General features: G+C 38.8%; 1 long non-coding RNA gene across 2 annotated transcripts in view; it reads left to right on the top strand.

Moving 5' to 3' along the window:
- The first annotated feature begins 4,216 nt into the window (after positions 1–4,216).
- The window catches only part of LOC117384083 (uncharacterized), a 78,770-nt gene continuing 65,320 nt past the window's right edge, over positions 4,217–17,666 (top strand). The window contains exons 1-2 of one of the 2 annotated variants that reach the window (XR_004542452.2): positions 4,217–4,351; positions 5,720–6,083. This is a non-coding gene — a long non-coding RNA (uncharacterized LOC117384083). Of the gene's footprint in view, positions 4,352–4,437; positions 4,747–5,719; positions 6,084–17,666 lie in introns of those variants that run through there. The other variant, XR_008648992.1, reaches the window with a different exon arrangement.

Raw genomic sequence — 17,666 nt, 5'->3', positions numbered from 1 at the left:
CTTTACTATTTCTTTGGTGATTTTTGACCTCGTGACCTTCTTTCGATGACCCTACACTTTCCAGCACTCTTAAAAATATAATAATTTGACACAAATTGTAAGAAATACAGTTTTATGTTTTAGCTTTACCTTAAAATTTGAGCTTTCATCTGTCTTTATGGTGATAGCAATTATGCAAAACGTGTGTTAAAGTGTTAAGTTTCACACATGCATTATGCATAAACTATATCATTTTGTCACTGCATTCTAAACCACTGTCGGTGAAAGTAAAGAAAATATGCAAATCCTCCATGTGAGAGGCTCACTGTACCAACCGACATGCTGTGCTAGTACTACACTTTTACACTGTCAGGGCTAATACATATAAAGACAATAATATAATGTTCTTGTTACAATCAAATCTCATTCAATTTTCAGTCTAAAGAATCAAAACACTCTCCACGTGGTATCACACATTACAACACACAAGTACTTCTGCTTTTACAGTAGAAACACTTGTCCTATTACTGCTTCAGAGTGCTTTTACATATGCAATAAGAGAATCCATGTCAGACCAGCAATGAGATGATGAATATGAACAGTTATGTCACCATCTCCTCACTAACACTACTACTTCATTACTAATGTACTACCCTTGTAAGCAATTTTCAACCTTAGTGTTTCGTACTCACTCTGTGCGCTGCAGTTGCAAGCTAGGCATATCCACTTGTGCACTTAAAATCACGTTCTAATGTAATAGTAACAGATTAACAAAATCAAAGTGCATTTCATAAAGATAAAGGTATATAGGTAGTCCTTATGTTTCATGTTAAATAGCAGGCAGTGGTGAGGTACACTGCTGTCTGCTGTTCAGACAGTCATGGTTCCCTTCCCCCTCTCCAGACAGTCCCTCATTGTGGGGGATGGGCCGGTCTCGCAGCAGCAGTCAGCCAAGGGCCCTCCAGCATCGCTGACTATAGCTATATGTGTGTCTATCTACCTCCAATCTCTATATGTCTACATATAGGAGGTAGTGGGCAATTTATGCATGAAATTAAACAATATCACCACAACAAGCCAGGTCAATACTTGATGCTTGACATGTACTTCAAGCTTTGTAGACAAATGACACAATGAAACACAATAATCAATGACACAAGCTTGATTTACACTCAAGTCAAGTGCAGTTGTTCTGTTATATGCAAACCTGCCATGTGCTTACAAGATTATAGCTGCAGTGTGTTTTATTACAGAAACTGCATTGTTTTGACAAATGCTTTTAGTAAATGGAATGCTTCGTTTACTTATCAAACTATTACTCATCATTGCTGACCTTGATTGTATTTTAAAGGGATTTTGCCATAACCTTTTCCATGTTATTTAAAAGTGTCCTAAACCTATGGTAGTTTGTATGCAAAAACACAGCCGCATGAGACCACCCGCTCATTAAAACTGTCTAAATAACGATCATTTACTGGCTGCTGCATGCATGTGTAGGAAGATGCATTGCTGTCTGTAGCTATAGGAAATAAAGAGAATGTGCAGTGGAGCATTAAAACATAACTGATTTTATGAGGCTGCTATAATGAAGCCCTTGCAGCTCCACAGCGATATGCAGATTTGTGCTTTTTATCTGCACTTAATTGGCTGTGCATAATAATCCAGTGTTCCACCTGCCAAACATATATACAATTTTGTCACACAACAGCTCTGCAACTGTCTTCAGTGGTGCATACCCTATCATGCCAGCAGATCTATGCGTTTTGATCCTGGTCTCTGCATGTTTTGCTATAGGCTTTTTAAGGGTGCTGCCTCATGTCTGGCATATGCAGCAGAATAGACCAGAGCAGACTAGAGCAGAGCTGATGGACGGCTGGAGTCAGTGGCCCATACAAACCCAGCAGGAGTGAGGAGGGGAGGGGCGGAGGGGGGGGTCACAGTGGTGGGATAAGAGCTCTATGGCAGCCTGCTGTCTGCATCTGTAGCCCGTCCCTTGGGGAGCTGGACGGTGCACAATTGGTGGGATGAATTCACAGTGTCACTATTTTAAGGTTTTGCAGTCCAGCATGCACGCACACCTCCTTATTTAACACTTAAATATGTTGGAAAATGTAATTATTATCTGCTCAATGTGTTTAAAGAGTTAATTTGCAAACAGACATCATTTAGAACAAAAAGTATAGTATACATTTTGTGCATCTATGGTACTGTTAATAGTTTTGTTTTGTTTTTTTTTTATTGTTTTTTTTACTTAAGTTACTCTCATCTTGTTTTAATGGCACTTACCCATTTTTGCAAATAACCACTTTAGTGTACATTATTGTAGGTTAACATATCTTCTGCATTTGACCCATCATTAGTGTCTCAATTCAAAACCTAAAGATCCATCTCCAGTTCCAGGTTCTAGGTCCGGAATACTGCTATAGGATAAGTCTTTTATACATTTTAGATGGGAGAAACCGGAGTGCACCCACCTGGATGCGGGGGCTACATGCAAACCTTAACCAGTACCAGGAAACCGAACCCCATACCTTTTGACTGTTATATGAAAGAATGAGCCACCATAGTGTAGTCCTGACATAAAAGACTGAATTGTAGACCTTTACTTTTACCCAGGTCTCAGTGTCAGAGTTGTTTTGAATAGGTAGGTCTTAGCTATTCACTGCTCATAAAAGAAAGAAAGAGCTATAAATCTAAAAATGGCAAGTGGCCAAAGTTCAGCCAAATGCCCAAATTCCTTCTTTTCAGCTCTCCTGTTCCCCGACCACAACACAAATCATCTATCTCCACATGTTCAGTGGTTTGTATTGTGATTTGCGACTTCTTACACAAGGGTCCTCCTGATCCAAATCATTCAAATTAATTATTAAAGCTGCATACTGGCTCAAATATTACAACAGCTTTTGACCACTGTAAGCAATTCCAATGCAGGTGCTTTCCATAATTTACCCAACAGTACTTGACACCCACTGGAAATGATTTTTATTCCACACCTGCAGTCTTCTAGAACAGCGTGTAATATAGCATATTCAGCTTGTATTGAATGCTTCCAAAGGCGCCTGAGGATCGCAGCTCATTAAATAAACATTTGGCAAAATAAATATTTGTATACAGTAGTCTGTACTTTTTTATTTAGAAAAGTATATGGAAAGAATTTTTGAGTCATTAATTTTCAAGTGCAAGATTCCATGTGCATCTCTGGAAATGTGGAATCCACTTATCAAATGTAAAGCTTCAGAAGATGAGGAAGTTGAGGGTTCAATTTCCAACTTAGAGACCTTCTGATTTCTCCCTGTCTTCTTTTCTAAGGCATCTTTTTATTGTCTGTCAGCCTGCTCATGTTATAATTGGTGACTATAAATGGCCTATAGTCATTGGATGTGAACCGTCTTTGTCTCTGTCATTACTGCCATGCAATCACCATTGTCCAGGGAGTATCCACCATATAAGGCTATAGAAAGCCTCAAGCCACCAACCCCTAATAAAAAGTGATACAAATGAACGAATGAATGCATTTTACAGATTTACAAGTACACAATCAAAGCTTAAGGAAATGAAACAAAAATGCAGTCAATGTAATTAAATGATTACCCAGCAGTAGAGCAAATACAACAGGCAAGCCTGCACTTAATTTGAGAAGCTAACCTCTTAAGTCAAGTCTATCACACACTATACAGCAATGTATATGAGTACTCATTAATTCAATTATATTACCATTGCATAAGTGAGACTGGAGTGCTATAATTACTCTCATTGTGTGCAAATTAAACCTCTAGTGTCCTGCTCGCTGTCATATTTGTATTTACTGTGCGTTAAAACAAAGAGGACTCTGCCTTTGTTCACTGCTGCAGCCAGACACAATGGAAACAGCAGCCATGTGTGAGCCAAAGTTCAGCCTATAGATTTACATAGCACTATAATGATGAATTATTAATAACATGAACAAAATCCATGGAATATAATGTTACAAAGTTTTAGATTTATAGGTGTGGCAACAATATGCTTATGGAATAAACCCTAACCTACCAGAGGGATACTGCAATCAATAAACCATGTATTTGAAAGTACTAATACCATCACTGGAATTCCCCAAAGTTCTGATTTGTATGTACGCACCTTACAGCTTAGTGGACCATGCATTTGTGCATATATGCAGATCTCTGGTGCAGTTAAGTGCAGAGTTGTAAGACTTTGGGAGGGCGGGACTCCGTGGAGAGCGAAACGAACAAGGCGCGGCCAAACACAGCCCCATCCATCTATCACACGTGTAGACAAAGGGGGACTCCACAACACAAAGCTAGATGTGCCCTCTCAAACTTTTTCTGCCCTTCCGTCACGCGCCACCGACGGGCAGGACGGGACACAGCCTCAGGTGAGTACTCTCCGGGCTGCCACACTTTCTCATGCTCACGCGGTCGCAGTCATTTGCAAGTTAAAAGTTTCGAGCCTGCCGCTGTACTTGGTGCGTCAGCGCGCAAACTTGAGCACAAAGCAGGGAAAGGAGCGGTCCCCCTCTTTCCTTTGTCTGATGCAGGGCGCTTTGAGGAAGACAAGTTGACGGGGATGCTCTTTACATCTACAAACCGCGCAATAACGCACGACTTGTTGTTCTGTGGGATTATATGTCTTTGTTTGCTTTATCGGCCGTCACATGGAGTTGGTGCTGCTTTTGTCCCTGGTGATGTTGCGACGCGCTGGCTGCCTGTCAGGAGAAGTTGGCGGAGAAAAATGCTCCTCTTACGCACGCTGCTTAAAGACAAAGTGCTTGTACGAAGTTTGGCATAACTTTTGAAAATTGTTTGACTTAACGATATAGTTGTAATTGAGTTATGTTTTTAGTCACGGGAAGTTGCTAATTCACTGTGGGAATTCAGAACAATGCCATCAGGTGTAAAGTATCATAAACACAACGCTGACGTGCAGGCAAAGTTGTTATGCAGCAAAATATTGTATAAATGCAAAGTAAACGAATTTATCTAAAGGTTAGCCCCATTTCCAGTTTGAAAAGTGTAAAAATAAGTTGTTTGCCGCTAATTAGAAGTGGAGCAACAGGTATAAGTCGCAGCGCCTCTTTGTTACAGTACAGCCTCTTTGTTCTCAGTCCATAGTCCATACAAAGAAACTCCGCAGAAAGCTGTGTAATTCTGTCATGAAACCCATTTTTATGTCACCCAGGACATCACAATGTAATATTTTGTATCTAATGTTTATTCTATAAGTCCTAACAGTAAAAAGACATTATTAAACATCAATTTCAAACTTTTAAGCACATGGGACTCAGAGCATCTCTGCATAAAAGGATGGAAGTTTGGTCCTACAATCGTGTTTAGTTTTTTATTTTTTTTCAATGAAAAGTTTTTACTAATTTGCTGGTAACATTTTTTTTACTATAAAGAAGAAAGAAAAAGTTTTTTTCTGCTTGAAGGTGTGGCAAAACAACTTGTTTGAATATGCTGCATTCCATTGTACAGTAACTTGCCCAACTATTTAGCACTCGCAACAGCAAGCGCTATTCAAAGTTCCTATTTATTTGCATTATTACTACATATTTTAAAAATAATTTTAATAATGAAATGCCTGGCATTGCACCTGAAAGTATCTTAAAGAAAAAGTTTTAAAGCTGATCTTTTAATCCCTTACATTGAAAACACGTATTTACTGTTTCATGGGTTGTTTTACCACAGTTATTTTATAATAACTAGTTTTTGACTTTTCCGCTTTTTCCACTTTCTGTCCGTAGGTGGGATTTTAACACCAGATTAACCGACTCACCAAATTTCCTCAGGAAAGGTTAAAGGAATAAAAAAGCCTCCACAAAATCTCCACAAATCTTGCAGCAAATGTAGCCAGTCACCTATCAAGCACTTTAAGACGAAGCTCTGCGGATTAAGACACAGTGGCCTGGTTTCATTTTTGGAGAAGGTGAAGACTCATCTCTGAAGGATTTAAAGTTGAGCAGCAGAACAGAAGTACCGTGCAGGATGAGTTTAAGGCACACTTGGAAATCTCAAACTCTTGAAGCGACTTTGCGGATTATAAAGATCTTGAGGCACTTACAACTTCGCTGGATAAAGGCAGGATATCCTTCGTTCCTTTACCATACGGTATGTAGAAGTCACATGACACAAAATCCACTTCATCACCACTATATAAGCACTTATATCGAAAACTCCATTGAACTTAAACTTAAATATTTAACTTCATTTTTTTCACCTCTTCTCGTGGAATGCCAAACTTTGTTACACATGAATGTGGTTTACTTGATTAACTGGGTTATACTTTAACACTTATTTTTTTCTGAATGTTTCCCGCTATTAAAATGTAGGAGCTATACATCATATCATACATATGACAAATGTAAGGAGTACTTAAAATGGATGTACAGTGTACACACACTTTTGAATGACCTCACAAATACTGTCCAGATTACATTTAATTTTGAGTAGCATTACAATGTGAGGGACACTATTCTTTTATGGATACTTGTAAGTTTTTAGAAATGCTTGAAGTCCCAGCTTTGCCTGTACAAAGTCATTTTATTTTGAATATGCAAAATTGGCACTTCATCACTTTATTATACCTGTGTTCATTTCCCTTTACCAGATTGATAAAGCCACTTGAGCTCACACTAAATATAATTCCAATCTGTTCCTTGACTCTTTCAGTGCAAGGCTCATAGTACCGAGCTGCAGCCTGTAGTTGAGTGGGTGCACTCTATAATCACTGGGGTGGGCTGGCTGTCCCCCCCTCTGCAGGCTCCACAGTGCACCGTAAGCACAAACACTTACCTGACAAAATCCTGCCTCCCTGGGTTGCTTCAGTTTGCATCATTCTCTGCTGCAGGACATAGTCAGATTTACTACTTTGTGCCACCGCAAGAGTGCTGTCTATAAATAAGAGAAGACATGCTAATATTCAGTGGATTTTTACATGGGCATTTTAGTTTTGAGACCAGTATGTGATATCAGGATCCATGTCATATTTGTCTCTGGAAAGCTGAGATGTGATAATTTCCATCTTTGTGCAATTGAGTTACAGGTAGCTTGCAACTTTGGAGGAGCTTGGTGAAATGCACGTACAGGTGATAGGTAGTATGTAGGCCTCAAGAAGAAATCTGGAGTGGACATAGTCACTATCTATAATGAGAAGCCACGGTTACATATTGTTTAAATCATTGCAACACTTAAAACACATAGAAATATTAATAATAGTTGAATAGTGTGTTAGCTGTTAAGTTCTCTAATTATTACAGTGTCATTTATACCTTTACTTTAAGCTTACTTTAACAACATGGTCTATTTCAGATTTCAATACTATTTCAGCTATACTAGATGACCATCCCAAGGTGGCAAGACCACCCTGAGAATGCCCAACCTCATCTAATCTTGAAATCTAAGCAGGGCTGGGCCTGGTTAGTACTGGATGGGAGACTGCTGGGAATAACAGGTGCTGTTGTGGGCAGTAGTGCAGTAGTGGCTCAGATGGAACACTTTCCCACATGGACGAGTGAATACCATTGTTGTGTCCTTAGGCAAAACATTTCACCCACCTTGTCTCTAGTGTCCGTGTATAAATGTGTGTGAGTGTGTTTGTGAGAGGGAAATTAGCCCACGGCTACAATCTGGCTTGTTTACAGCATGTATATTATTCATGTAAATTAACTTGCACTGTCCCCATGAAATCATTCATGCTGTTAGTTATAGTTACATCTAGTAGTTATAGGTTTGTTTACACATAAATATTCTTTCACAACTTATTGCAAAAAAATATGTATTGTCTGCATTATATGAACAGGGATTTTAGATTTATTTATTTTTTATCCTTTCTCCATGTGCTGACCTTTAAAATATTTTATCTTAAAGTTATTAATAATGCAACTGAAGTATATTTATATTGCCTTTTCATTATTAATTCACTGCACTGCATTGATGTTATGAAAGGAGTGTGAGTGAGCTCTTCTCACTCACTGTTTACAGCCTCTAATCAATGATGTCATTGACAGCCAATAAGATGCCACAGTGGGAGTGGCCATTTCCGAAGCTCCACCCCCTGAGCACTTGGTGTGTGGGAGCGCACATGGTTCTTGCCGCATCACATTTTCAGCACGCTTACGCTGCTGCCTCTGCTGCTGCTGCACAGAGGAACAGGTGAGCACAAATGTGAGACTGAGCTTTTCGCTTCTAATAGTTATCTAGTGCATCTGTAATCATATGGCATAAAGACAAACAAGAAGTAAACACAGATGACATTTTATTTGTTTACTTACACGATTACGCTCAGTCCATTAAGCGTGAGATTTAAAGGGGAATGTGTGGAAGCGATACCAGGAGGGCAATGACACTCTTTACGCTTATCTAGATACTCCCTTTGTAAATCACACTGGGACAACATATTTTACAATGTTTACATGCTGAAAAAATCTAATGAACTACAGCTTCACACCACACGAGCTGTTTTCGAGAGAGATGAGACGTTTAGTGTGGCGGCTGGTGGCGTTATGAAACAAGCCCGGGTCGCAGCCTGGAAATGACAGGATCAGCGTAGAATGTGGGTCAGTGAGGAGAGGGACACGCAGGTTGCACACATGTAGGTCACCGCTTAATATGGCGGCTGCTGAGGCTGCGACTGTGGCTGCTGGTGAGTCATGCACTTACAGGAAGAGAGAGCAGGGAGCAGGAGAGGAGGGGCGTGTCCCAGCACCACAGGGAGCCAGGGATCTATGGTGCAGTGTGCTTGAGTGGTAGGACGATATTGATGGAGGCAACATTCTGACTATAATTCATAAAGCAGAAGTATATAGATGTAAATGCAATGGTCCTCAAATGAATTCATATGTTTGCACATGCTCTTTATATTTGTTACTGTAGGTTTAGCTAAATAAACAGAAGTAGTGGCGATGATATTGTACAAAATATATTATTGTATTATAGTATTGGGAAAATAATAGTAATAGTAGCAGTAATAATGTAGTATCCATTGTTGTTATGTAGTAGTATTTATTTAATCTTGTCATAATCATTTATTAGGTAGTACAGTTTTGCAGTACCTCCCCTTTATTTGTGCTTCAAGTAAATTAAAAAAAAAAAAAACACACAAAAAATAAAGCTGCATATTATGTTAGCAAATGTATTCCGAACTGTAGCGTTATAATGTTGGTGGTAAAACACATTTTACGCATTGCACTGTACTGTGAGTCGTTCAGCTGTGCAGTTTATGAAGCTATAGACTTATTATAGACAGAATCCTAATCTTTAGCATAACTAATCACTTTGGCAGTTGCTACATTGAGCTCTTGATATGCAGTCTGATTTCTACACTAATACTCCGCTGTGTACAGATGAATGGCATTTCTTATCTGTAATTCTCTGCTGCAGTTTTTATAACAGATGCCATTTAGTCAAGGCAGCATGAGGACATAGATGTTTTTATATTGACATCCCAATGGGGGCTTTAATCCACTGATTCACAAGGGTTTCTGATCTCAGCAGTAAGGCATTCTCCAGTCAGCAATCAAAGTCCCTGTGTCCTCTACAGCTGCCGTTCGCATTCAAAAGTCAAAGAATTTGTCTTATGAGCATATGCACAACTCAATCATTAATCGCTCATCTGGTTTGGCTATTTCTCCAGAGTAAAGATCCTTTTCCTGCTACAAAGCACGGCTGGATATCACGAGACTCTATTGACATTTGTAATGAGGCGCCACTACAAAGATGCTACCATACGCTAAGCAAATCTCAGTAAATAGGCCTATTCACTGGAGGAATGGGCATTAGCAACCAGTAATGCATTAATAATCAAGATGGTTCTGGAAAGTGGTTACTCAACCCGCCTTATGTGTAAAGTTGAAAGCTGGTTACAAAACATAAGCAAGTTAAGGGTGAACTGCATTGGCATTTGGCATTTAGACATGGGACAATACTGAAATGTGGTATTTCTTTATCATGGCCAAAATAATTGCGATTAACAATAATATCAAGATAACTATTAAAGTTTCTGACAGTTTAAAAATGTTATGGATATAAATTACTATAATTATTAGTATAATATTGTACTTTTTCATAAGTGAAAACAACAATGATAGAACAAAATATCATGGAGAAGTAGCTTATTTCTGCACATTGTATCTGGTGATACAATGGCCATTATCTTTGTTGGCAATTATTACAATTATATAAAATGTCCCATGAACAATTATAGTCTACCCTTTTTATAAGGAAGGATAAACCAGTTCTAGCCGGTTTGAAAGGTTAAAAAATAAATGGAAAAAACAAAGAATTTTACTGTAAGCAGGCCCCGCCACAGAACTGACCTGTAACTTGGTCTGGTGGTGTTATCTGCTAGTTTCCATGGAAATAGGAACATTTCAGGCAGAGCAGCAACATCTCCATGGAGACAAGCAAGTGGCAACACTATACCAGAAAAGTGACTCAATGCACCTTTAATTACAGAAAAGATTTCAAGTTTAAATCAAATGGAATTATCAAATATGTTCAGCGATACAAATGAAGACAGCCGTAACATCTTTATGACATGTTACATTCTTGACAATTTTATTTTATTGGTGAAATGGGACTATCGTTTTTCATTAATCTGTTTTGGCCGGTCCTCTGGTTATTGCTGTCTAGCTGCATGGATACAGTGGTTCCATTGAAACGCCTGTCATGTCCTTGAGCTTGTGTGATCGGACCTGAATACCACATTAAGCCTGGAATAACCAGTGACTAGTACAAGTCTAATTCACTCAGATGTCCCGTGCACTGCCTGAGGAAAGCTATCAGGTTTAGTTTTAGTACTCATTCCATGCAGCCCCTGGGCATTGCACTTCACGGCCCCTCCTAGAAACCACTTTAGTACATCGGTGTTTTCCTTGGCTGTATTTTCTGGTTCATGAAACAACAAAATGATGGAAATACCAGCGATCAAGGGGCCTAGGTATTCAGTATTTATAGTGTTACGGAGAAATAAAAAACATATCAGGTGACTGGGAGAGGTGGGAGATTTTTCCATGCCATGAATGATTTATCGCATTATTTTGAATTCATTGACAGCAACAAGTCTCATAAGGTGGAAGTGGAACTATAATGTCCCGAAAAGGCTTGTTCCAATTTAAACGTGTTGTGACTTTTGGACGCAGACTTGATTTATCGTTATGTTGAATGTCCCCTGGGTCTGTGAAGATCACTGACCCAATACTTTCAGTTCTGAAAGGTTTTGAAATGGACCCTATGATTTGTAACTGTTTTAGCTGAACAATTTATTTTTGTTGCAGCACGCATTCTCTGTTTCTACTGTTCCAAACTATTCTTACATAGGTCTACAACTTGTCCAACCTAACTTGACTTTCTCTACTAGCATGCTAATATGTACTAGCCAGAAGAGGGGATAAATAATTTCTGCTGTGAGTGTGCGCACAGCATTAAGAATGAAGGAGAGAGAGATTCACAGCCAATATAGTGAGATAACACATAGAGAAAGACTAGAGCTGAATGAGAGGCGGGGGAGAGGGAAGGCAAGTTGAAGGAATTGAGACACAATGGGAAAAAAGACATAAAATCATTCTCTGTTCACTTAATGGTGTTTCTGCTGCAGAGAAAACTGTAAAACTCATCTTATCCTCGCTGTGATCGAGTTTTCTCAAAGCGTAGAGCCCCGGTTTGTTCTTTTTAACAAGACAGATACCTGATAGCTTTTCCCATATCTCCAATACTGATAGTGCGCGGGAACAACACCGCACACAGCTTTGGCAACTAATGGCTGCTCGGATTGATGTTATTACTTCAGAATGGAAGCTATTGAATCAACCAATATATGACCTTTAAAGGATTTCCCCTCTTATAATATCGGAATCATGTAAAGAGAAATGGCAGCACTTAACCTGGAAAAATGGAGCAATAAGAATGTTGAAAAACTTAAATAGGTCTGAGTTGCTTTCACTGCAGAATGGTAACATTATAGAGACAATATGTCAGACAGCAGCTTTAGAGGGATCCTAAGGACAGAGCTGAAAGAATGTCTTCTAATGGTAATACCTTTCAGTGTGTGATAATTTCTGCCAACTGCCTTTGTGATGTTTCCCCAGTAAATCCACACAATAACATGTCAGATCAGGTAATGCGGCGCACATGGAGGCAAATGGATGTTGTGGATAAGAGGTGAGAAACTGCAGCTTTGAGTCCCTCCAGATCCTGTCCCGGACTCTGGTAAAAGGCCTGTGCAGCCTCGACCAGCTTTAGCTGTTAGCTGTCTGTGTATTACAGGTCAACTTATTACCTCCATAAATGCACAGCATGTCGCTGTCTGGGGATGGGCTGATAATCCCTCTAAAGACTGGGGTTTTATGGAAGCTAAAGCTGCTTCTCACACAAACACACAGGCCTATGCCATTCCTCAGCCCAGAGCAGGGACTCATGTCTGATTATAGATGTGTCTGATAGACCAGCAAACATGTGTGCAGCCGGGATTTGATCACACACAAATCTGTTATTGTCTGCTGTAGTTAGGAGATTAGAAAAACAGATTTTATTGACACAAATGTTCACCCTGGTGAAAACATTTGCACAGACACACAGGGTCGTGGTGTGGCATTGATCAGGGCCTTATTCGTCTGGGACACACATTTAGACTTAACATGTAAAACACAGACCTTACTGTCCATGACCACTTTCCACAATCAGGAATGTTTTTTTTCCAGTCCCAAGTATAGATAAACAGACTAACAGTGTGAGGAAGAGCACCTGGCATACATGTTATTGGCAGCTTAATAAGCAAATCAGATGATGAGAGATGAGATATGATGACCCAGAAAGTTCATGAGACTGTAGGTGGCATTCATCCACATTATGCCGTCAGATGTTTGTGAGAAACTTTGCTGGAGAACATTGTGTATATAAACAAAATTTACTCTGACCATGGTTTTGGGACTTCTAACCTTGTGAATCAGACTACAAATTACACAGTATCAAAGAAACATGTGGGAATCTTCCCAAAGAAGTAGAAATGCAAATGCAAGGTCAGCTTTGAGTTTTAATCTTGTGTGGAAAAGAATGCTCTGACAGTTGTTTCCAAACATTTAGTGTTTCTCAAGGTTAAAAATTAGTTGGCTGTGTTAGCTGTGTCAGAAAGTGTGGAGAAGTCTGGAGGAGAGTACTGAACTCTCCACTGCACTGTCCTTTGGCCGTTAGGTTGTATATCTCTCTACTTTTCTGCAAGTTTTAGAGACTGAACAACTTTTTCACACTCAAATAGTTCACACTGACATTACATCTGCAGTCAGTAGTCGATCAAAATGGCTGTACTCAGTAGCCTGAGTTAAATTTAAAAATGTATTGAGAATTTTTAAAAACTTTTCTCTTCTTGAAAAGTTTATAGTTAAATCTTTAAGTACATTATGCATTACCCCTCTTTCTAATGCTAAACCTTAGTAGAGTATCTTAACACCTTTGCTCGCTGCTGCATTAAGCAACTAGTGGTACTTTTTATATTTAAGAGCATTTTTCATTACCCCTCATTCCACTGCTTGTTTGGTCTTGTATTAATTTTGTTTCCTGTCTCAAATATTCATCAAATTCTAAAAATCGTAAAAAATAATAAATAAAAAATCATGCATGTGCAGCATGTGTGTTGTCATTGCACCCTTATGCCAGCACTCTGAATCAGTTGTCTTGGCAGATTTTGAGAGATACTTTTCTAGTTGAATCCTGCAAAAACTGGACATGGGCAGACTTGTGAGGCATTCCTTTGGCTCTTCATAAGCCAATTCATGCTTTGAGTGTTATAATTTTCTCTGATGGTGATATGATGATTCACGTTTTATCTGTGTTATTGTCGAACTCTAAATCTGCTCGTCCATGTCTGGGAAGCCTGCTGAGATGATTCATGTATAAAGTTGTGTTTCCTGGAGGCAGATTAAGTCACGGACGGCGGATGCGTTTCCCGTCAGAGTGTGCTGTGGCAGAGCTCTTCTCTTTGGCGCGTGGGCATAATCGGAGTGCCTGGAAATGGGATGAATAAGTAAATGACCTGCTTTCAGTCATGTAAGAGGAGCATGCTGGAACCCAATGGATTATTCTACATTAAATACTGCATGTGCTTAAGAAATCAATGACATAGGGCGGTAAATGTGATTGCTTCTAAAGAGAGCGTTTTTGCAGCATGAACTACTTTGGGTTTTCTTTTTAGAGTTTCCATGCTTTGGCCAAAAGTATTAATTCATGTGTTAGGTCTATATAGGACTGCAGACAATATTGAATTTTTATAGTGGATTAATATGTGCTGTATGTGGATGGTTTTCTGTCAATATAACGTTGTAATCACCAGACTATATATCTGCTATCCGGTGTTTTATTTTGAGACTTTACTGTCCCTATAGGGGAAGTGGTTCTCTGCCTTTAGCCCATACCTCACCCAGTGCCTCGGGGCCGCCTGTCAGGAGCAGTGGGCGAGCGCAGTGCAGTGCCCGGGAGCCCATCCACAGATCTTGAGCTTGGACCTCGCTCAGGAGTGGTATAGCTTAATGATTATCCTGCTGTGTGTGTTTTTCAGTTGGTTGGTTCGGTTGGTGTTTATATTCTGACTCTTTTTGATGATCACCTCACAAATCACAGTAGTGTATTCATTCGATAACTGTTCTCTGGAAACATAACAACGTAGCAGTGTTCTAGTATCACATTTTTCTAAATTTAAAGGGCCCATATTACATCATTTTCAAATCAGTGTTATAATGCTGCTTCCTCATGACAAACAGACCTGGAGTTGTGTTTTGTTTCATTCGCACATGTTTAACACACAAACCCTGCATATATAGGCTGAGTACTCAAACAGAAAACACTCTGTTCCACCTTGTGATGTCATGTGATAATACAGGAAATGCTCCACTGTGTTTTTAAGCTCCATACACCTTCACTAAAATCATTTGGGTGATTTCAACCCTGGAATTGCTAATCTCTACTGAACTAAAGGTAAAAGTTAGCTGTGAACTTGACAACTACCGCGTCATGACCTCACAAGGTGGAACAGAGCGTTTTGAGCTAATAAAGGATTACTCAAACATGTGTGAATGAAACAAAATACAACTCCAGGTATGTTTTTGAGGTGGTAACAGCATTATAACATGGGTCAAAGTTCACAAGAATCATTATATAATATAAAATAGGACCTTTAACCTTTTATACACAAAGGCTCTCTTAAAAATATGAAAAACAGAATTCGTTAATATCTGTAACAGTCCAAACATATTCCTCACTTCCCTTACATATTCCTAACATCCTAATTATTCAACGTGATCAGTTTATAAGTGTGTTTCACAACTTTGAGAGGCCAGAGTGGAGTTTTGTCATCACGCCATTGCTAACAACAGTCAGAATGCTAACAACACACCACTGTTACTTCCTGATTCGCAGACAGTAAAAAAACACTTTGTAATTAGATTCAGACAGCAAACTGATCTCATTTTCACCATAAGAGTTGCTTTTATAATATATATGTTCTAGATCAAAACTATTTTACATTATTCCATGAAAAAATAGGGTATAGCCACTCTAAAAACAGAATCCACCCACAATCTGCAGCTGCAAGGCTCATTTGTAAGCAGCCATATGTGTGTTCCTGTCACCCAGCGTGCCATTGTCCCCCATGCACGCTGCCTAAGGCCCACAGTAGCCAGACAGTAGCCAGAAAGTCCCCACTCGTCTTGAACTGTCTCCTAAAAAAACATGTATGAAAGAGAAATGCTTATGAGTCTTTATTGGAGCTTTTTTATGAGCATTATAAAAGGATCTTATGGAGGATAAAAGCTGACATATTTCTTTGAGGGTCTTTTCATATTGGGTCAGTGTGTAATCTCTGGTGGGAATATGGCTGAATAAGACCAAGTCATGGCCCTCTTTCATTATTATGCATCTAATTACTATGCGTCAGCTGTTAGCCATTCTGCACTGTGTCGTTGCCAGCCCCGGTTCACAAGGTCATCCTCATGCTACTTGTAAATGTCCTTGCTGAATAAAATTAGACTGTAATTCAAAAGCTGTGTGGTGCGTGTGTGTGTCTGTGTGAAGGCAAATAGTGCTAGATGCTATAAGCTAGTGGACTACTACAGCCTTTGGCAATAGTCCATATCTACGCTTGGTGTCTTAACCATCCATCATGATATCAAAATGGACACAAATTCAACCAAGACAAGGTCAAGGCTTAGGCTGAGAGGGAATCTGAGTAATCATGAGTCATATTTTAAATTATGCATAACCCTGCAAGGCCACTCTCTTATACATATATACATACACAGGCTCATTTTCATACCGTCTTTAAAGTAAATTAAAAATGTATCAGTTTCTGTTGCTTGAAAGAACAATACAGAGCATTTTTTGTCATGATTTTAACATTAAATGATTGTAATATTTTGTTACTTAACCTTACCTCAGAGCGCGACTATATTAGGAAATAATGTTTTTGCTTGGAAAGATGAATCTACAATATTAAAGTTATACTATGTAACGTTTCTGGTGAAGGGGCGATCACCTGCTTGTTGCTATGGAGATGCATTTTTAAAGCAATAAAAAAACCTATGCAAGACAACAAGTCAACAACATAGTCCACCTTTAAAATCTATTAAGAAAGGATTCTGTACTAAACAATAATTTGATACATACATAAAATACAAACATGCAAAATACATATAGATTATACAATTTATATGCAAATCATGTGTTATTTTACTGTGCTGCAACTGTTTTAATAAAAGGATTGTATTTGTCAGCATTTAAAAGTACTACTATTGATATTCTTTGTGGAAGTCCTAGAAATTAGACTCTAAGAATATGCAAATCTCCTGGCCTAATTATAAGAAAAAGCTCATTTGGTAAATCATTTTAACAAGACTCGAAGTAACTAGTGATGTTACACTTAGGCTCCTAACATCTTAACAAGTCTAATTTGCTCACTTTCCAAATGAAAAGGGTCTTGTGTAAACACCTTAATAAGCCTAGAAGGAATTGGCCATGTTTGCTGGATACGTAATGGCTCATTAATATGACTCATTTACTCTTACTCCAAATTATTTGCATCTCCTTTCGCCGACCGCCCGGAGGAAACTGCCCTTGTTCTGCTCCAAATTTAATTTATGTGAATATTTTGACTGTGTTAATCCCTGTACATCAGTCTGACTGTTTCACAAATGTGCAAGCTAGATAATCCACTCCAAGCCTCCAGAGAGTAAATACGTGCAAGTGTGAGCAAATGCAGAGGTGGATCCACTTCTAGTAAATCTGTCTAGTAGTGAAAAGTATTATGCAGACTTTTTTATTAATACGTTCTTTTACTTTTGATGTATTTTTACCACAACCCCTTTAAAATATTACAGTGACAAATAAAGGTACCTATTTTGAGATTCTGGGGAAAACTCTTGTACTTCAACTACTGCAAATACCACTGATTTGTTAATTACATGGGAGATTTGGAGACTAAACTACTGCTACGACTACTTTAATTACTTTTACTGCTACTACTGAGTAACTACTGCAGTTAATACTTAACATATTCGGCAAATAGTACATTCACTTTTACCACCACTATTGTTATTTGCTCACCTCCTACTGCTACTATTCCTTCTGTTTAAATGAGTACTGTAACCCACTTTACTTTAGGAGGTAAATACTTGCATAAACGTATCCAGTTACCATCCACTGCTATGCTAA

The sequence above is a fragment of the Periophthalmus magnuspinnatus genome, chromosome 16 (genome assembly GCF_009829125.3).
Source record: "Periophthalmus magnuspinnatus isolate fPerMag1 chromosome 16, fPerMag1.2.pri, whole genome shotgun sequence".
Taxonomy (NCBI): domain Eukaryota; kingdom Metazoa; phylum Chordata; class Actinopteri; order Gobiiformes; family Gobiidae; genus Periophthalmus; species Periophthalmus magnuspinnatus.
The sequence above is the reverse complement of the archived record's forward strand: the minus strand, read 5'-3'. Positions and strand labels throughout refer to the sequence as shown.